The sequence below is a fragment of the Poromitra crassiceps genome, assembly GCF_964638095.1.
Source record: "Poromitra crassiceps genome assembly, chromosome: 4".
NCBI lineage: Eukaryota > Metazoa > Chordata > Actinopteri > Beryciformes > Melamphaidae > Poromitra > Poromitra crassiceps.
The window spans coordinates 69,455,770-69,467,044 of record NC_139626.1 but is presented as its reverse complement, the minus strand read 5'-3'; positions in this window follow the sequence as shown (position 1 = coordinate 69,467,044).

Below are 11,275 nucleotides of genomic sequence, written 5' to 3'. Positions count from 1 at the left end.
CCATTTAGTCAATCAGCCGCTGAAACCTGATCCCGCTTGATCTCCGTCTCGTCCATGTCAATCTGTTTCAAATATAAAGGTTTCCCACAACACAACTATTTTCTCATGCACAATTCAATAGGCACAGTAATTTCATGATTAGTATGTTAATTAGTTAGTGATTAGTTTGTCATCACCACATGCCCCAAAACACACTTGAATTTAAATGTTTGCCTCACCCCCAACAAACATTTCCATAATTATTGTACATATTTACATGAGCTCATTTCAGTCAAGTCATTCAACAAGTCCAGTCAGCAGTCCAGTCAGAATACCTCCCTCTGATCATCACTTCCCTGTGGTGTCGCCATCTCTCCAAGTCTCTCCAATCTGCAACAATATTTTCTTGCAACACATCACAATGAAATAAATCATATCTTCTATAAAAAATCAATATCTTCTATAATCCCCCCTTCTGAAACTTCTACAGATCTATATCTAGAGTTTCACTCTCTTCATTCTGTAAATAGAAATTCTGTACACAGATATTATTTAATAAGAATCCATTTCATATCTTTGTAAGTTTATTATTTCATTTATAATTTCGCTGTTAACATATCTATATTTCATACTTAGGCTGTAGCTTTAATTTCATGTTCAAATGTAATATGATAAGTACTTTTCCACTTACCATGTTAAGCATTTCATTTCCCCATCTCACTTCCGCTTCCAATCACTGCCTTCATCTCGTGCCCATTATGACATTTATCCGACTTATGTTTCTTTTATCTTAACTTCTTCTGAGCATTTATAATAGAAACGTTATAATAGACTACTTTTAACCTACGATACTTTCAATCTATGCTATAGAATAATTGCAGTTGTGGCTGTTCCTGTTAGATGCAGTTAAACTATTTATGACTTTGAGAAGGTAACTTCTCTGTATCAACAACTCCTTGATTATTCTTTTGTTTTGTCAAGCCCCCTGGCTCAGCAGCCCTCCAGCTGTTGTCTCCCAGTCAACTAGTGTCTGTTTGCACCTTATCAATTTATATATTATTGATGACACTTTACACCCTTTAAAAACAACTTAGTTTCTCCATCTGCAACCAGAACATGATACACATGATATCAACCGTAACTATTCAATATTATCTATGTTTCCTTGCACATCAGCTAGTGTTAATGATAAAACCCGACCTATATTTTCCAATTCCTTATATGACGAAATATTATATTAGACTGAATATCAATTAACCAATACACTTTAGTGTAGTTGGATTTTACCCCATGTGAAGTTCACGTCCTCCAGCTGCTTTGAACTTAGTTTGTTCCTCAGTTACCTGAAAGAAAGGTTATCTTACCCCTGTTTACAATGACAGACAGACGGCTCTCCTCTGTCTTCAAATTAGCATTTCAATCACTTTTGCTGCAATAAAAGCCTTTGATCAACATGACTTTCAATTCTTTTCAACTCATTTTCTGTGAGAGGAAAATATTAGTACCAAATTCTTTTCCCTGCTACATCATTCTTAAATGACACTCATTGATATAACAGATCAACATGGACTGGGCCTTGCTGTTGTTCTTCTCCTGTAACCAAATGTTTGTAATAGAAAAATATCAAATTCGATACAACTCCTTTTCTGTAATAACGCCTTTTCTTCCTTTCTGCAAGTAAAGCAATGTTGAGGTTCCCCCTAAGAGATTTACATGACATAACCGGCTCCCCAGGCTACAGGACGTCATCCCCTGTAAGAAAATTAGCATTTAGATTATTCCAAGTTCTCCTCCCATTTTCCTGTTAAGTCTCAGAGATTCACATATCATGACAAGACAACATTGTGTAAATATAGTTATATAGTTCCTAGCTACATTCGCTGGAAACTTATTAGTTCTTCATACTACTGTGGGTTTTTTAATTCCAGCACCTCCATCTCATCTCGGCCTGTTCCTGAAATGTTAAAACCAACATTAATACGCTTTCATAATGTACATTTTTCCTGCAACGACTGCTGCATTCTCTCTTCCTCCCATGGTTCCGTTCCCTGAAACACACACAAATTATGTTAAACACAGCATAGATTTCCCACTTTTTTTATCTATTCCTTACATTGATCAAATGTATTACCTAATTATATAAGTTCTAACCCTGCACTTTAATGCTTTACTTCGTAAATGCATTTATGTTACTGCTGCTGTCACACCTAACATGTTACACATTCATACATACAATTAACACATTTCATCTTATACACAAACACCCCGCGGGACACAGACAATCTAATGCATCCAAAATCTGCAACCCATTGTACCATATCAACAACTAAATATAATGGCAGTTAAAAGTGGTCCCTCCTCTGTTATACAATTACATGTAGCTTCCAGCTCTCTCTCCTTCATTCAAATTGCCTCGAGCGCCCAACACACTTTTTTTCCCCCATTTAGTTAATGTATGGCTAATCAATTTATTTTCCTATTCTGCTTCTCATTTATATAGCTCCCCAAACTATTTATGCCTCACCAATGAGGTTTAAATTTGCCTCTCCAAATGAGGCTTACCCCTCCAATGGGGTTTACATTTGCACCCATGTGCAAAGTTCCCTTGCTCAGAGCCAGTCCCTGAAAGATTTAGGAGATTCAAGCTTCTTTGGGCACATTAACCATACTACACCAGGCCGTGATAGATTCTTAAAATCATATTCACAGGCTTTGTTCTCGTTCTGCGTCTCTCTGGTTATCTACTATTGTCTAAAATGGACATAAATTGGAACCTCCATATAAGGACTCAAAACATGGATATGATACATATTTTAGACAATCCTGTGCCCTCTAGTCTATTTGACCACTCTCCAAGCCTTCTCTCCATAACTCCTCCCCTTTGGCCTTACCTGAGTCTCTCTCTCCCTCTCCCGGGGAGGCTTTTTGTTAGCATAGCCACTGCTATCTTCTGAAGCTAACTTTTCTTAATGTGCACATAGGCTCTCAGACTTTCATATACCCAAGACTGACCATTTCTCAAAAATGATTCAGAACTTTTGTTTGAATTATGTACGTTCAATAGTCTGTCTGCCTCCATCTGATTCAATTTGGATCGAATATGAATATCTTATCAGGCCGTGCTTTTCCACTTTTAGGACTCTCCGGTCCTTCTTGGCCCATATTCCCTATGGCCTGTCCACTAGAGGCTGGGGCCATTTCATCCCACCTCTATGTTATTTATATAGCGCGCTCTTCCACTGCCGGCGGTCGGTAAATCAACGACGTCTTTTTTCAATCTTCCGGGCTTCAATACAGATTATCAATGTATTGATCATCCTAACTCCCAAAGTTTTCATCAAAATAATCTTAACTCTAAGTTCTCATCTTGCATTTAAACGTCTTAACTTTTCTTATCTACATCCCAAATACTTCTTAAATTTTTAGTAGGCCTATACAATACATTTGCAGATTCTGAATACATCAATAATCAGGTGGCATGAACACTGTTTTCTCTACTTGCTAAACATAGCTTTTAACTCTAATAACACTAGTTAGCGTTTAATCTACGCTCTCTTTCTTTATCTTGTTCATACACAACACTGATGATTATTGCCTACATTTAAACAACCCCAACATACATTACCGGTATTACTACAATTACACACAGATAAACCGCTTTATATACATTGGAAAAGCATGTTTCTCAGTTTAGAGCCAGCATGGTCCAGCCATACTTAGCTACAGTAGCCTATATGCATGGTGTGAAATAACCCCAAATTAACATTAGCTACAGTAGACCCCAAGAAAATCAAATTATAGTTAATTAAACTTTAGACATTAACTTTACCGAACTTCCCTCTTGTGGCACCTTTTTCTTCCTCCCCCTAGGATAACTATTTAGCAGGCTGAAGTTAGAGGCCTTTGTTCTCGCTGCCTTTTGTTCTACAGCCCTGCTAACATACCACCCCCGCTCTCTCTGCCTAACTTTTCAAGCCACCTTCCTATAAAACACAGCAACATTTAACAAAATACAAACTTAACCAAACACATTAAGCTGAGAGATTTGACTTTTGAACACAACGTAGACTTTAAATTAACTTGTTTTCCCAAATGTTTCTGATTTAAGAACCCAGGCCACACAGACAGGAGAGGCCTACCCCCATTTCTCCTCCCCCCTCTGTGCAAACCGGCCCTTTGTTCCTGTCTGCAGTCCTGTACAAACTCTCTCATCTTAAGGAATACTTTATATATTTACAAACTAGTTTTCATAGACTTTGCTTCTGTAAACATAATCAAAACAATACTCGCCTCCTGTTGACTTTTGCTCCTTTGCTGAGTTGTCCATCCTGCGTTGTGCACTTCCACAAGAAAAAGACATCCAGCAAGCTACTAAAATCTCCCAGTATCCCTCCTCGAACCGGGTTTCGGACACCAAACTGTCGTGAGGAATTTAACTCTAAGTTTAGAAAACCAATGCAACTAGAAGGTAAAAGTATTACAAAAGGTTTATTTACAAAAACAAAGGCTCACAGACACTGTGGTTCACCCCCCTCTCTCTCTCTGTTCCTGGGGAATGACCCCTTCTTCCTGTTAGCCACTTCCTTTTATAGACTTCTTCTGAAGTCCCACAACAAAGAGTAGCTTTATGCACTTAGCGCCCCCTACGCTAGAGGGGGTATAACAACATCTAAATTCTCTCTACACTTGAAAGGCCCGATTAAATAGCTTTTATCGAGCTCTTTTTGAAGAAGCTGAGAAACTAATTCTGGCTCTTTCAGCGCCGACTAGGGGTGTCACAATATATCGTCCCACGAAATTTCGCGATAGTAAAACGTCACGATATGTATCGTTGAGATGAAATCTCATATCGCGAAAAAAAAAAAAAAAAAATTTTTTTTTTTTTTTTTTTCAAAAAATAGACTAAGAAACGTCTTTGTTTGTTGAAGTTCAATGTGTGGAAAGTAGTTCAGTTGAACAAGTCTCTGAAGAGACACATGAGAAGTTATACAGGAGATAAACCATTCAATTGAGTTTCTGGCAAAACTGTTTACTTGACAGGAAAAACTGAAGATGCATAAAAAATACATTAAGAAAAGTCTTGTTGTTTGAGTTTGAAGAAAAACTGAAGATGCATAATGAGAATTTATACTGCTGAGAAACCTTTTAGTTCAAAGTAAATCTAAGTGACGGTGTAACTCATTCTATTTCAAGATAAGCCTTATCTCCAATCTCATGTTTTTTCTAGTTGTTATTGTAATAACAATTTCCCACAACAGCATGTTTTGTATTTGTGCATTTCAAATAAAATACTACTTTTCCAGTCATATATTGTCATTATTCAAGTTTAAAAAAATATTGTTAAAATCGTATCGTATCGTATCGTTATCGTGAACCCAGTATCGTGATACGTATCGTATCGTGAACTGAGTGTATCGTGACACCCCTAGCGCCGACTGAAGATTTTTACAGACGAATGAGGAGGCCAGTGATGAGATAACCCCTACCCGAAACCCTTGTGACAGCAGTGAGCAAGTTATCAACAAAGACACAATCAGGATGGAACGACAGTTCGGATGCTAATGCTGGAATGTTTATTGGAGTTGAAGGATGTTTTTTCAATATCTCTTGAAACCACGACGATTTGGCAGGGGGCGGAACCGACGTGGACATGCAGACTTCGGGTGAGCGTCTTTGCAATAGCTGCAAATATGGAGGAAAATGCAATTGGGGTAAGTGCAAGTATTTTCATTGAAATTATTGCAGATTGGTTGTTTTTTATAGATTTGCACCTTGCGCCCGTGTCCGTCAGATTTGTCTTGGTCAGATTCAGGGTTGAATTTGTGAGGAGGTGAAGCCACATACTCTCTGGGGCGGAAAGGCACAGTGGAGCACAAAGCAGCTGAATGACCCATGTTGCCACAGGTGAAACAAGAGAGTGCTTGAGAGCCCCCCACCAGCATGATCAGAAGTTCTGTATCCAGGATAGACCAGTTCAAACGAGCGTTGGTTTGATAGATGTAGAGTGCCGCTTTATTTGCAAACGCTTTATGGTACTGGTAGAAAATGTTTTTTCCATACCTTAAATTAAGATCTGCGATCAGAGCCAAATAAGTATCCATCTCTTGCCTGCGCTCAGGATAAACTGAACAGATAATATCTCGGAACAAGCCAAATGCCACAACGAATTCTCTGATAGATATGTCCCTGGCCAGTCTGGGATCGGTAGTTTTAAATATGGCAGTAAAGTCGTCAGTTGATGCGACGCTACGGTCACACTCAGGGGATGGCAGTATCAGGCTGATTAGATTAATATTTTTCCCCTGCAAGATTTTTGCCCGAAGGCGAGGAGAAATATTAGCACCAGAGGGTACATATGGCCTACCTATTGATGACGGGGCTGCGACAGCTGAGGCCAGAGTGAACGGCCCTGCAGGGGCGCTTGCCATGGAACCTGGGACGGCAAAAATTGAGCGACAGGAACAGAGGAGGTTGATGCCTGCGCATTTTCCAGCTGCTGGAGTCGAGCGTCCACTGACTTCATAGTATTAGACAGGGACTGCAGCGCGGCTATGAAAGCGGCATTATCTGACTGAACAGTAGGCACGGAGACAGGAGGCACAAAGACAGACTTCTTTTTAGCTTGCTGAGTATGATTTGTTTTTTGCGAGCGTTTGCGGTGAGGCAGAGACTGAACTGAAGGCTGGGTTGGAGGAGGCGGAGGTGGAGCTGGGCTAGAAAAGCCGGGAGGCTCGGTGCGAGCAGGAGACTCGAATACTTCCGCAGCTAGATCCTGAAGCTGACTGAGGTGTAACCCCGGAGCTGGTATAACACCGTGCTGATTTAGTAAATCCACAACCTCGGCCGCTGAATATCCCTGCCGAGCAGCAAGGCGGGCGCTACGCCGCGGGGAACCAGAACCCGCAGTGTCAGTTTCACCATCAAACAGTTCATCCGAATCGGACATGGTGCTTTGACCCGAGAACCCGACAAAAAACAGCAACAAAATCACAGCAGTGTAGAACGCCATACAACCTGATCAAGGACAGTTTCTGAAGCAGCAAGAGCAAAAGCAGCAAATGACAGCAGCGGTATTTGCGATCCTGACAGCAGCGGTGTTTGAGAGGCTGTATGAGACAGAAACAAGCATATTTAAGGAACCCGCCTCCAAGCAATTGGCTTACGACTGGGTTGTGGAGCAACGTGATAGGCTTATGCTGGAGGTGCGTAGGGTGAGAGGTGATGAGAGCAGTGATGTGACACTATGCAATTGGTTAACAGAGACTGGGCGGCAACCAGCTGATTGTTCATTGAAACCCGGAAATTGACAGCTTATTATGATCTTGTGAGTAGATTGAAGAGTGGAGATATAAAGTGAATTAAGGAAGTGTAAAAGATATTATAGTCTTCCTGCTTGAACTTACGTTGAGAACTACATAAAATACAATATAAGCAGCAACACCCACCACACACGCACACACACACACACACACACAAACACGCACACACACACACACAAACATTGCTGCTTTAGGTAAGGGCCCTCTGTAGCTATCTCATAACTATAGTCGGTGGGCCAAGACCATTTTTCGTGTTGTTGATTGATCCTCATCGAAAGGTGACACAATATTTATGTATGATGCCAAATAATTATATGAAGTCTAAAACTGTTTGTTGGCAGCTCTGGTTTGATCGAGGTTTTTTGATAAATGTATAATTTAATCGTCACTCTACTCAGGCAAATCGTGGGTTAGCTGTAGTTGAAGAACCATTCAGAGCGTCGTATTTAATGCCTCAATCAATCGCACGACGCACGCGCACGGTTTAAGGACCCCGATCTGATCCAGGATCTGCCCCTGCAGCCCCTCCGCCCGAAATGTAAACAGACTCAGAGCTGGCCTACGGATCGATGTGTGATTTCCAGGTAAGAATATGTTATTCACAGGTATATGCCACACTATATATTATCTCAGAAACTAGCGTAAATGTGTTTGGTAAGAAAGACATTCAATAAATGACTGACTTTTCCTCATCGGCTGTAGTGGGTTAGCGAGGTAACGTTAGCTAGATTAGGGGAGCATTTAACGATCTAATGAATTCTAGAAAAACATGTCAGAAGCTAGCTAACGTTAGCCACGTGTAACATACAGTAACTACTATGTTTTATATTATTAGAGCTTCCAAGAAGAGAGAACATCGCCTCTGGCGATGACTCCTGTGACGGTGGTCAGAGAATGATCGAGGAACAGGACAACTGTCTACATGGACCCAAACCTCGATCCCTGCTGCAGATCTGGAGAGCTGTGCTGCAGCTGTACTTGTCTCCAGGCTACTACACATCATTTTGCTCCTTGTACCTTGTATGGGATGAACAGCCGTTGTTGACGTTGGGGAAGGCAACAATTTCGATATGCAGCCTGTAAACAATTTGTTGTGGCAGGCAGGGTTCCTACGCAGGTCTGGAAAAGTATTTAAAATGAATTAGATCATTTCCAGGCCTTGAATAGTTTTGGGATTTGGTGAGAGACAGAAATCTGGGAAAATATGTAATTTAAAAATGGAAAGCATGTAGGAACCCTGCCAATGATCCCACATATTTATATTTGTGGCTGTGAAGAACAGTCATCATCTATACAGTGATATGATCTAGTTATCAGGGACACGCTGTCTTATCTGCATAAATCATATTGAATAGTACCAGACAAAACCTTCAAAACAAATCAAGCTCTGGATTTTTTTCAATTGGAGATGTGTAGGGACCCTGACTATGGATCACCTGGACATATCATTAAATTTTATAAAACTGCAATTGTGCAACAATTACATTTTATGTACAGTACTTGTTAGTATAGTTTCATGTTTGGTTTTACCTGTAATAAATGGGGACATTTATATCTGTGCCTTTTATTTACCATCACAGCATAAATGACAATGCATAACCCCTCCTAATGTGATGTCAGAAAATCTAAGTAATTATGCATGACATATTACATTTCAGGACATGTGGTATAGAATCTTTTTTTATTCCAAAATAACAAAACAGATGTGGGACACTCTTAAAGAACAATCAATGAACTGTTATAGTGTAACCTACATAGAAAAAAGTTTGACCTGGGCACTTCACACAGACTACCTGGAGTAAAGACACATGGAGCACTCTTTTCTGTCTGCACGTTTATTAATAGGGGCTGAGTGACGTTTCGACAGATAATCTGTCTTCTTCAGAGTCAAAAAGACTTAATGTTAGACTTTTTAAAATGTTAGTGTTTCAGAGCACCTTGCTGCTACAAACTGAACATTTTCTAGTTGGAACAAATAAGATTATTAAATACTATAATTAATTGGGCTATATTTCTTATGCTACATTTCAAGACAATCTGTGATGACATGTTTCCTGTCACACCTAGCCCTCATTCGCAGCTTGACAGAAAACGTTGATCAGGCTCTGGAGATCTGGGATGTACCGGTAGTAGTCCTTATCAATGCTCTCCAAAACACATCCTACAGGAGAACATAAAACTGTTATTCTTTGCAATTCTTTTAAAATCAATGCTAAAACATTTTAGGGTAAAATATTGACACGAGTAACTGGTGATCTGCAGATGATGTAAACTTTTGTAATACATGTTATCTCACCACATTTTTTTGTAGGCTACTTGCAAAGAGGGAAAGGGGACCTACTAATTAAATGATCAATAGTAGCCTAAACAACAAACTATTAAAAACATGGATTGTTCATCTGAATTTACTGAATGGTATTATTGGAATGTGCGTTTACATACTGTAGGCCTATCTCATATATATTTCCTATAGCCTGTCTTACAGTAACATACTGTAGGCCTACTACCACACATCTCATATATTTCCTAGCCTGTCTTACAGTAACATACTGTATCTACTACCACACATCTAATATATTTCATATAGCCTGTCTTACAGTAACATACTGTAGGTATACTCAGGGCCGTAGCCAGGGATTTCACATTGGGCCCACGGATGGCGCCGTCCGAAGGGCGGCAGCGGAAAATTTTGGCCATTTGAAGCCCAATTTAGAGGAATATCTCATTTTAAATCAGAGAGTTCCCCAAACTTTTGAGTAGCCAGTCAGATTGAAAAAGTAGCCGGATCATGACATGAACATTTGTCAGTCAAGGGCCCTTGGAATCGTCCACACTTTCCCCCGCCTGGCTACGGCCCTACTACCACACATCTCATATATTTCATATAGCCTGTGTGGTGAGGAGTTTCATTTTAACCTTTAAATAAGTCCATTTACTAGAGAGTAAATTGTAACATAGTTTATTTACAAAAACAAAAGTCCACAAACGGATCCGGATCACTACCTGCTCACACAACTCCCTGGAGAGGGCAAATGACCTAGAACAAAGGGTCTTCTACTCCTTTATAATCTTTGGTCTAGGCTCCGCCCAGACACTGTGTCTGCAGTTCACAGCACCCTCTATCTCCCTGGAGTAGTAATGAACAGGGGTTCAGATTTATTTATCTACAATTCCCTCCTTTTTTTCCTTTTAAGGAAAAACTTAACTGAGGGATTTATTATAAAGTTGCTTTTTGGTTTTGCAACTTTTGTCTATCAGCATACATCATCAGCATTTTGACATCTCACCCCATCCAGAGATACCCACAAGCAGGTCGACAGCGCAGCCCTTTCCCAGATCACATAATCCACAAAGTCCAAAACACTTCTATGAATCAAATGATCCGGGAACCACATCATGAACCACCCTGCACACAGCTCTGCACAGAGTGCGGTGACTTTTAACAGCTTATTCACATTCAGAGGTAAACCTACTTTTTCCATTTGCTTTCCTTTGAAGTAGGCAAAGGCCTCTGCGAGCTTCTATTCCTACTGATAGAACCACTCACTTAAAAAGCCTGTGCATAACCCCGCCTACCAGCGATACCAAAAGTCCATGATGATGCTTATTATATAATGATAATGATTATACTATATTATATTAGGCCTTTTATACAATATTTCTAGAATTAATTAGTTACATACTCTATAGTACTAGACAACAACATACATTCAATTCAATCATTCACAGTATCATTGCATTACATGTAACAACTTTCAAGGTCTATAGTTCACTATCAATATTTGGCATATGTTTCTGAATTAAATTAGTGAGTGCAGGATTCTTGTGGCAATTTTAATTTCTTCTTCATCCTCGCGTTGGGTCGTCTTCATTGGCTCCACCTACTTGCTATTCACACACACTTCATCCATTCCAACTTCATTCATAGATCAATATCCTTTCTCACTGCTAAACTGTCTGTTTTATTGAAATGTTCC